The sequence below is a fragment of the Bombus vosnesenskii genome, unplaced genomic scaffold (genome assembly GCF_011952255.1).
Source record: "Bombus vosnesenskii isolate JDL3184/JDL3185 unplaced genomic scaffold, Bvos_JDL3184-5_v1.1 scf7180000015175, whole genome shotgun sequence".
Classification (NCBI taxonomy): Eukaryota; Metazoa; Arthropoda; class Insecta; order Hymenoptera; family Apidae; genus Bombus; species Bombus vosnesenskii.
The window spans coordinates 35,048-45,897 of NW_022883868.1; the positions used below are offsets into that span (position 1 = coordinate 35,048).

Sequence of the window (10,850 nt, forward strand, 5' to 3'; positions counted from 1 at the left end):
TTTTGTAAAATCTCCATGGCTTTCAAGCTTTCGAAAAAATTTCGAATGTTAATGTTCGACTATACTGATCTGCCTAGTTTACGTGTCTAGGTCGGATGGTGCTGGCTCCGCCGGGAATCGGACCCCCTTTATATACCAGCAGCACCGACCTTGGAGAGGACCCCCTTTATATATCAGCTGCACCGACCTTAGAGAGGACCCCTTTAAATATCAGCAGCACCGACCTTGGAGAGGTACTCGGTCACCGTTTAAGCTAAACGCACGTTTTCGTTTGTCTTGTTTCACACTTTTCTTGTCCACGCAATATTTTATAACAGTGTTAACAATATATACAGGCAAAATATATAGTCTATTTTTGATACACAAGTGTCAGATATCAATTATTGCTTTCCGTTAAAATAAATATATCATTATTAGATGCTCTTTTTAACATTCCGATCCGCATCCTTACAATATTTTACAATTTTTAACCTAAAAATGTCGCTAGAAAATAGAAAACGAAAAACAATTTGAAAAGCACTAGCTCCCTTGAATGTGAAAATTGTGACGTGGGTGTATGTGCTTTGCCCTGCTTTAAAATATATCACACTCAATTGTATTATTAATTATTAAAGTAAATTATTAAAGTTCACGTATATGTATCGTACCTTTAAGAAAAGTTAACATTTAATTATCCAATGTGCTTGCGTAGAGAACAGCATTATCCGCCACATATTGCGGTGCAGTATCGTTTACGCGTAGTTCGCGTCAAACCCTGCCCTACGAAGGAACGTCCCCGCACAAAATTCAATCGTACCTAAGACGTTAAACCGATCCTTTGCAAGTTTTCTTCACAGAGATACGCTATACGAGTTCTTTGATTGATATCCGAAAAGTTTCTTTCTGTTTATGAGGAAATAATAGACGCACAATGTTATTTGCTTTATATCGTTTTGTCGCATTACGTACGATCCATTTTGTTCTATTGAGATAAACACCGAGACATTTCACAGACTTGGTTTCACGTTTGTACGGAGGTGTTTTATTGTAAAAACCACGTTTGCGAAAAAAGACATTTTTCGGACAACCTAATATATTTCATACGATGCTGTTGCCAAGAAATATTTATTAACGAAATGCTAAAAATTGTTAGTTGCAAACAAATACTAGGGGAAATTGTTTTATCCGCTTTTACACGCAGAAGAATTTTACGGCTCAATAATATTGCTATTGGAACGAACGAGCCGTTTCGCTAACATCGGAACAAAGTAGAAACGAATCGGTACTTATCAAGGAGAAAACTTTGTCCAGCGTGGGGAAAAGTTTAAGGACCGATGTCCCTCGATCCACGCTGGAGACGGCCGATGAAACAAGGCGAATTACGGGAGATCGGGAGTAGAAGGCAGAACGGGCGGAATAGAAAAGGAATGGATACGGCAAGCTTCGGCCGTGCGATTTCGTATCACGTAGCGTTATCCCCTCGTAAAGTTGGCCACTCGTGCCACTAGCAGAAACTGTATGGCGGGCTCCGAGAGGATTTTAATCGCGCGACGGACGAACGTATCGGTGAAATTACTGGAGAGCCCCGTCGACGTGCCTTTCGTTCCTGCCTGTCCCACGGCTCGGCTGCCACGGATCTAACAGATTTACCGGATCCAACGTGCCGGGATACGAAACTTCGAAACTGGCTAGAATCGACTGCTACGTTAATTGCCGGTCGCTCCCTCGCACCTACTCGTCTATCAGACGACTCCAACTAGTAACCAACGAGCAAACCGCTGATTTCAGGCGTAAATTCAGCTGAAAATCCGTAGCGTGGAACGATGAAAGTGGCCGCACGGAAGAAAATAGCCTGGCGATCAAAAGGCTGGAACGTGCTTTCAGACCCGAACGCTTAGCTGCGCCGCCCCGCACCGAGATCCACTCCGAAGCGCCGCGTTTGCTGTCGAGTTCGGCTACGATTGGCAAACGCAAATCTTACGTGGACGCGCGTTACGCGCGTTCCACGCATTTCAAATTTCACGACGTAACGTACTCGACGACTCAACGTAACGTGGAAAACGCGACAAGATGTTCGAATTTGGAATCATGCGAGCGCGCTGGGTCGATCGGCATGCCATCTGTCAAACGCGCGGCAAATAAATCTGTCGGTGTAATTTTAACGAGCCGCGATACCGCTCGAGGATTATACGGGTAATTTAAATTCCGCTCGCTCGATCGACGCGACTGATGGAACGACGATGTGCCGGCTGAGCCGAGATGAAATGATAAATTAGCGAATGAAACAGCCAAGTATAATAGAATGCCCGGTTAAATATAGAGCGTTTTAAACCGATTAACAGATAACTGCAAATTAGATCGTCCATTAACACGGTTCGTCCACGTTCGAGCGGCATCGTTCGAGAATCAGTCGGAGAATTAGTCTGAGAATTAGTCAGAATACCCTCCGATCGATCGTTTTCCCCCCGAAGTCTCGCATTCGATCTGTTTCGATTCGCCATTCGCGCGATCCGAATTTAAGTTTCACGAATGTGAATACGAACGAGCCGTACGTACCACTGGCTATCGCACGATCGCTGTGGCAAAACGCTGGCGTACAATTACCGCTATTTGCCGTTAGTTGAAATATATTGTAAACGATATTGCTCGTGCGTGGAAACTCGCTACTTCGCGCAGCCAGTCGAACTGTTCGATATTTATAGCTAGTCGACAAATACCGCGTACCTATCGTCGAGATTCTACGCAAGCATTGCGCGCGTTACAAACCCCTTCTATATCGTGCAATTGTCGTATCGAATAGCCGCTGCTCGAATCTCGCGCTGCGAATCGCATTCGAAAAATATTATTTAGCTAGCTTTTCGATAGCTCCACCATAGTTGCTGATGTTTCGAGTTTTCGACCAAGCAACTTGTTTGTGATAAAAAACTTTTACGCGATAAGTCATATTGGAATAAAAATTACGATGAGTATAGTGGCGGAAGACAAAGACAGACGATATAACGCGTGGTACATGCTCGATATAGCTTAAATTGTTCCATGTTTACGAAGAAAATTCTGACTGAGGTCGGTCTAATGGAATACGCGGATAGGCGACATAGTGGAGATTCCAAGGAAGCAGCATCGTTCATCCAAGGCGGATGCTGCCATTGGAAACGAAAGAAGACGAAGACAATCTACCAGGAGAAGCTGAGAAGATTCGCCATCCGCGAAGCAAAGCGCTCAACGAATTTTGAACTTACGAGAACGAGTAATGCGGGGCGCGCTTGAAATGGCAGCAAACCCCGTTCTCGATCCTTATGCCTTGAAGCGTGATAGAAGGAAGAACGAGGTTTACGACGGAAGGAATCTGTGGAAACGATCGACCTTCGATAGTCCTCGAACGAAAATAGTGTCGGGAATTAACTGTTGTCAAATACACTCCGCGAAACTTTTCACGGTGATCAATTTTACGCGACCGCATCTGATTTCCCTCAAACTTTTTTTATTCGTGCTTTTTATTTAGATTACTTTTCCGTCTATCTGTTCGAGTGGAATTTTGCAAGCGAAATTTCACTCTCACTTGCCCATCCCGCTAGGAAACTGAAATTTGGAAATTGGAACACATGCTCACTCACCACGATAATACGATGCAATTCCAAAAAATTGACAATTTTTTTATGAAGATGGAAATGCCTAGCTGAAAAGATCCTTTTATCTCGTAATGCGGTTTAATATAAATTGTTTATAAATTTTTGTTAATATAAAAAGTATCGTTGGATGACAGTTAAAGACTGGAAAGTGACAAGTATAATATGCAAATTAAAGAAATTAATAATGATGATTTTTATCGAAAAATGTACAAAAAAGAAGAAAATTATTTTCTGCGTCAAATAAGCAATCAAATGTTCCGGCACAAGAAAATAGCACAGACATGATATCGTTTAGTTTTGATGTACACAATTGGAATTCCTGAAATATACCTTCTAAATGGCTGAAATAATTTATGGAGAAGGGAACAGTAAAATGTTAACATAAAGTAAAAACGAACAAAATTGGGAACAAAAATGAAACGTTAGATTACAAAAATTGACAATTTTTTGTGGAAAATGGAAATGGGGTTTAATGTACATTGTCGGATGACAGTTAAAGAATAAACACTGACAAGTAAAATATCTAAATTAAAGAAATTAAAGAATGAAAACCTGGCGGGCTCATATTTGCTTAGTTGTACAGTTTTCAGATTTTTAACACCTTCAGAGGCTCTCCATCTGATTACGTAAATCTCGAACTCGCGACTTGAGTCAAATAATCTTCCATGTTTATCTTGTAATCATCAGAGAATTCTTTTCCGTGCCTTTATTAGAAATTTCTTCACCCAAAAAGTTCATCCAAGAGAAGAGCCAAAACCAAATAGAGCTTATTCAAAGTAGGTTATTCAAAGTTTTCTTTCGCTTAGTTTGCATTTTTTTTACAAGTTTTTAGGATCATTTCCAGGTGGCGAGATAGAATTTTATAATTTTGTTTTGCCTATTTTTCGATCAATACAATGACGAATCTGGAGCGTTTCGTAAAATATCATTTAGACCAAAGTCACTATGAAATCAGGTATTTTATTAGAAGAACGTTACGTTCTCATAAAGCACGTTCATCCCTGGAATACTAATGTGGTATTATAGAAGCGCAAAACAAATTCTTCTGATGTATTATAATGTTCTTTCAGTACTAGCATCGCCTGTAGGTGATCGTCTTCTCTTTTTAGCAATTTACAGCTACTGAGAAATAATCTCTATGTAATTACTGATTTTTAATATACCATATCTTGTATTTATGATAATTAAACGTACTATGCGTTTATTATAATTTATGAAAAGTAGTTCTTACCTTAATTTATCTGTGCCTCTGAGCACAAAAGCATGGATTTTACGTTTAAGCGGCTCACAAACAGAATTCAAAGATCATCTAATAAAATTAGAAAATACAACTTTCTACTTAATCAAATTCTAACACGAAAGGAAATATTTGAATCTTAGTATATCATGTAAGATTGATACTTATTGCATTTATTTAAATTTATTTAATTAATAACATTCTATAGTTGTCTTAAATTAATATAAGTGCAAAGTTAAAAACATTCAATGCATATTGGTAAATTGAACTTTATATTTCAGTGGAATAACTTTTCTCCCCCTATTAAAATTATTAATTATTAGTATTTTTTATGAGCATAGCTAACATAAACTGTTTGCAGAAATAAAAAGTAAGAAGCGATTCAAGTAATTTGTTAAAAGAGTGTCTGTCGTTAAAACTATCAAACGAAGCAACAAAAGTAAAGAGAAAGGACTTAGAACTGGATGTTATTGCTTAACCTTGCTGCGATCTTCAGGTTTTTGTCCTTACTCCTTTTTTTTTCAACTTTGCTGACTTTAACTTGCTTTGAAAGTATCTAACAACATTGTTACGCATATGCTTGTTTGCGTTCTCTTAGCATTATACCTTTGACAAAAGACTATCGAAATATTTACATATAAAGTCTTTGGTTCTTTTTTATCCAGTAATGTTAAGACACAAGTTAACGATGGAAATCAATCATAGAAGGGAAATATTTCGAAACCTTGACTGACAGCAAAGTCGAATAGAAAGATAAATAAATATAAAATTACGCTATGACAGCTTTGTTCTTGTTCGAAATTATAATAATTAACCAATAAGGTTTCTGAAACATGCTGGGCATATCGGCAGTGGATGCTTATGGTCTACATTCCAAAATTTAGGGACGCGTTGATACAAAATTATATTACACGATGTATACACTAGATATTACATATGTAAATAAAAGAGAAAACAGTTCGAAAAAGTTTGTTTGCAAACGACACTATCGTCATATATGCACAATTTGTTCTAAATAAATAACTTTAATAGAATGTACCGGATATTTGGACTAACAGACGCCAACGATACAATTACGATTATTCTGTATTTTCGACTTCTTTTTCGCGTAGAATCACCCCCTTCCGCTTGTACCACCAAGTTACCAACCACCCTGTATATACTGTACAAAAGATATACAGCGCGGAGGATGCCATAATGTGGTAGTAACAATCTTTCGTGGGTGAAAAGATTTCAAAGATTTTAAGGTCGTCTGCATTTTTGCTAATTATTTGCCCTACTTTTTTTTATGTCTAGTATATCAGAGCGTGTTGGGACGATTTCAACGACACCTAATACAAGGTAGTTCGAGGGTAAATAAAAATGTAGGCAACAAATTTTACGTCGTAATAAGTGTCCGAAGTAGAAGAAATAGGTTTCTGTTTATATCGATGGAACGTCGGAATCGGCAGGTCGCCGAAGTCCGTATATTTTTATCACCTTGGATTACTTGTAGCGCGTGTTGGCAGGAGACATAGTAAAAACTGTAAATAACGATCGACATTGCTAAAACATTTTACTATGAAAGTGGAATTTTCATTTACTGAGCAAGTATGTAGATATGCTGCATGTGTATGAAAAGACTCAGCAGAATCTAGTAACGTCACAAGCACTGTATGCTGAACCCTATCCAGATTGCGCCCACCCTTCATGCTGTATGTGTCATATGTAAAAAATTAAGAAACACTGAATGCTTAAATACACGAAATCCTAGACGTCGTTTAGAAAATTAGGACAAAAATGAGAAAGAAAATTATTTTGTAAATTGTACATTGTAATGCGTACGAATGATAAGTTTTCCTCCATTGGATCTTATTTAAATTTTAATAATCATTCTTCTCTTCCGCCAAAATGTTCATGTTCCAAGTTGTTTGAAATACTGAAAATGTCACATTAAAATAATCGACTAATTATTTAGATAACAGGTACAATTTGTGATACTTTGAATGCTGGTACGTAACTTTTTTGGAATATGTTAAAAAGAATCTTTTCTTTCTACATGCAATATAATATACATTTCTGCAATTATAGAATCTAAAAGCAGCTGCGACTTCTCGCGATTTGCTTAGTTTTATAGACCGAAAGTCATAAAGACGCTCGCTTTGAAACCTGACGCTTTTTCTCATTAAAATTATGTAATGACCCAGTTATTGACCTTTATGTCCCAATTCATGCAAAATACATCGTGTCATAAGTAGATCCTATTTTTGAGAAACAATTTTATTTCGACCAGGTATCAGCTTTCTGTTTTTAGATTACTATATTATTATCCTTGCACTATTATCCTAACGTTTAAAGTGAAACGTAAACCACGATAAATTTCTTTTACGTCAATACTGTTTCGCCGGGAGGAACAAAAATTGTGAGAATTTTCGTAGGTCGTTTTATGACACGCACGTTCAGAGACAAGATGTTAACTTTCAAGCCACGATCTTGCCATTCAGAATGATCTCTTTCAACAATAGAATAGTTATCTGCAATATCATTTTGAGATATTCAAAGTTAGTTAGAATTTCTTTTCGTTTATAGAATCGCGATATTTACGAGTATGCTATAAAACCGATGCTACACAAACTTCATTTTTAATATAGAATAAAATGACACCGAAAAGAACGATTATTTTATTTCCATTAAAAGCGGACAATGCTTTAAAAAAGTGATATTGGACGCTCTTTTTCCAAATATCGGGTTTCCCCATTACATTATAATGTTACAGCAATGAAAGTAATTACGTATGGTTACTCTAATTAATATTCCGTCACGCCTTAAAACAGAATAACTTTTTTAAAATTACGGTAACGACATAGTTTCACTGTTGATATAACTATTATGTACTTGAACTGAGGTGATCGCTCAAGTAACTGGCGTTTCCCCGAGCTGTCTCCACCCATTCTCGTCTGGTTAGTTTGTGTTCTAGCCCGTTACGTCCTTCCGTTTCATCGGCCAAAAAAAGAACTACTACTACTACTACTACTACTACTACAAATACTAAAAGCGAGCATAGTGACAAAGTAGTAACAAGTATGACTTCCCATGCCCTGGATGATCCAGAGGTTGAGGAGTCATTGATAGTTGTCCTCTTCTATGGCAGTTTGCCGGGTCTCTTCGGCTCATAGCCTCTTCTTCCTTCGGGCGCAATGCCCGCTGAAACTTACATCTAAGCTCGAGACTTTCTAAATAGCAAACCAAAAAATAAAGTACAAAGGTGAAATAAAAAGATAAATCGCGGAAGCTGATCCAAGTACTCATGGATGAACAACGATCATATAGCGATCGCTGTCTGTTCGCACGTGCATGCTCGAGCAATATTAACGTTCGTTTCGAAAACCACTCGCGATCACGATCACGAAATTCGAAAAATCGACGGGCAAAGGCAGAGACGATGACATGTTTCATTCGCGCCAGTTCTACCGACGATTATTCGAATGAAATTCTCTGAAATAGATTGGTCACTCGAAAACGCGTCTACCCGACCACAGGTCCACCTCCACGGATTAAACTTGAAAATCCTGATCTGAGAAGATGATTAGTTTGTGTAATTTTTATTTAACGGACTAACGCTCTTTCATTTTGTATTTTACTACTTCGATTCTGATTAACTCTACTTTATTAATTTAATAGTAACTAAGTAACACTACTGTATTAATTTAATAAACCAGAACAAAATTTTAATATTGCAGAGAAGGTAGCGAAAAAGACTGAGACTCGATCAAATGGAATAACTGACTCTAAATATATTACTAAGAAAGAAATAATCTCAGATAATCTCTTTATCAAAGCACATAATCGAAAATGCAGAAGCAGTGTTCAAAATTATTGCTTTGATTAACTGATATTTTAAATTCTAGGAGAAGTGAAATAAACGAACGCGACTTATTCCCTTAACCTACGATTTATGTTTGAGAATGCCCGTAATATTTACGTTTGGTCCGATCATCGTACTACGGGCTATGCCCGTAATATTTACGTTTGGTTCGATCATCGCACTACGGGCTATGCCCGTAGTTGTAGGTTAAGGGGTTAATATTGTCACGATTAATTCATTGCTAAAGATCAAGTATATTCGTGTAGATATTTGCCATTTGCAAATATTCATACGGAATATTAACATGCATATTTATAAATAACGCGAATATATTCTCAAGTGTATATGTTTAACTTAATTATTAAAAAACTAATTATTATCATCGCGCTGTGCAAGAAGACCTATCTTAAACTAATAAATTTGAAAAAAAGAGCGTTACTACTCACGGGTATAAAAGATACCCGCGTTCACTATGCTCGCAAAGAATTCTACGTAATACAACCAGTCACCCGTGCCGATTCGGGTCTTTTATCCTACGGCATAATTGAGTGACCAGAAGAACAGAAATGCATGCGACTCACCGTTCGAAGCAGACAAACAGAGAACGTTACCGTGGATGCTGCGCTATCCCAGCGAATTTCATCCGGGAGACTAACATCAGGCAGGAACCGTTGAAAGGCTAATAATAGAAATGCAGACTGCGAAAAATCTGTTACGAAACAAAACAGGATGAGTGATCGCTGACGATTTGAAAAGTTGGAGATAATGAAAAATGAAGGTTTATTAACTTTAGTAACTTTAGCAATAATAAAGATTGAAATTCTAATAAAATTTGGTAAGTATAAAAACTGAGACTCTAATATGAATGTGTAAAATCTAAAATAATCTGTAGTATGTTAGTCATTTGTTTTATAATTCGGTATTAAGACTTTAACTCTTATTTTATTTTAACGAAAAAATAACCTCAGAAAATGCTATCCTCCTAAATTTTCAGTCAAATTGTATTTCTGCATTGATAGTGATCAAAGAAAAATATACAGAATAGACATAACTGAAAGTAAGTATGTAAAAATACTTACATACTTGGCTTTTGTGCCACTGTTAGAACACTCCTGAAGAAGATGACGAAGTTGAAGTAGTGATATGTCTATAACAAAACATAAGATATTAAAATCGGTAACACATAATAACAAACGTGAAACTTTAGCAACAATAAAGACTAAACTCTAATAAATATGTAAATTGGAACTCTAATATAAAAGTTTGAGAACAACATATTCAGTGATTTTTGATGCGTATCAGCCAGTTTTATTGTACTTTAATGTTAAGATTTTAAGACTTTATTTCAATTAAAGAGGGCATTTACAGTTTTCTAAATTATCAATCATTTTTATTGTATAATAAATTTATTGTATAAGAGAACAAACTGAAATACAATATTTAAAACTACTTACATTCTTGAGCTCCTGCAGAAGCTTTGTAATATGAAATAGGATCACATTACCGTGAGCGTTAAAATTATAATCGGCGAACAAGAACTCTAACGTCGCGTACAAAATTATGTGATAAAATTTTATTATTTTCGCGTGTGATTATTTAATTGGATTAAATTATTAGAGTAATAAAAGACCGACGCCGCCAATACGTTAGAATATGTTGCAAACCTGACGCAACACGATCCATGTTATCGGTACGAAATAAGACGACTAAATGACTCCTTGTACGTTAGTTTCGCCGAGTAACTTACAAAGTGTGAGGGAGGGGGGAAGGGGGACACAAGAGCCGGTGGCACAAGCAGCTACACAGTTAACGATCTAGACAAAGAAATGTATACATCAACAAAAACATTCCTATTCTACGAAGCACTTTCTTTCGAATTACGCAGCAGGAATCTTTCGAATTGCGCAGCACAATTCTTTCTCTACGTCGATATTTACAAATATCGTACAATAATTCGTAGCCCTACTGGCAACATCACAGACACATTTGTCTAACTTATTACTTTAGTTACCTTACTTTATAATCTTAATTTCGTTAAACAAAGCAAGATTGAAACAACAGCATGGAGAAAGTGAAAAATTACTTAAAATTACTGTTCCGCAATGACACAGTATGCAGATGAAGTCTTAAGCGCTTTTTGAGTGCGTATTCGCTTTTAATA

At 36.8% G+C, this 10,850-nt stretch overlaps 1 long non-coding RNA gene across 1 annotated transcript; it reads right to left on the reverse strand.

Annotated features, from left to right (window-relative positions):
* Positions 1–9,379: 9,379 nt before the first annotated feature.
* LOC117241026 lies at positions 9,380–10,221 on the reverse strand. Its single transcript, XR_004494867.1, has 3 exons — positions 10,144–10,221; positions 9,769–9,836; positions 9,380–9,398 (listed from the first exon to the last, which is right to left on the reverse strand). It is a non-coding gene; the product is annotated as an uncharacterized LOC117241026 (long non-coding RNA).
* Positions 10,222–10,850: the final 629 nt, after the last annotated feature.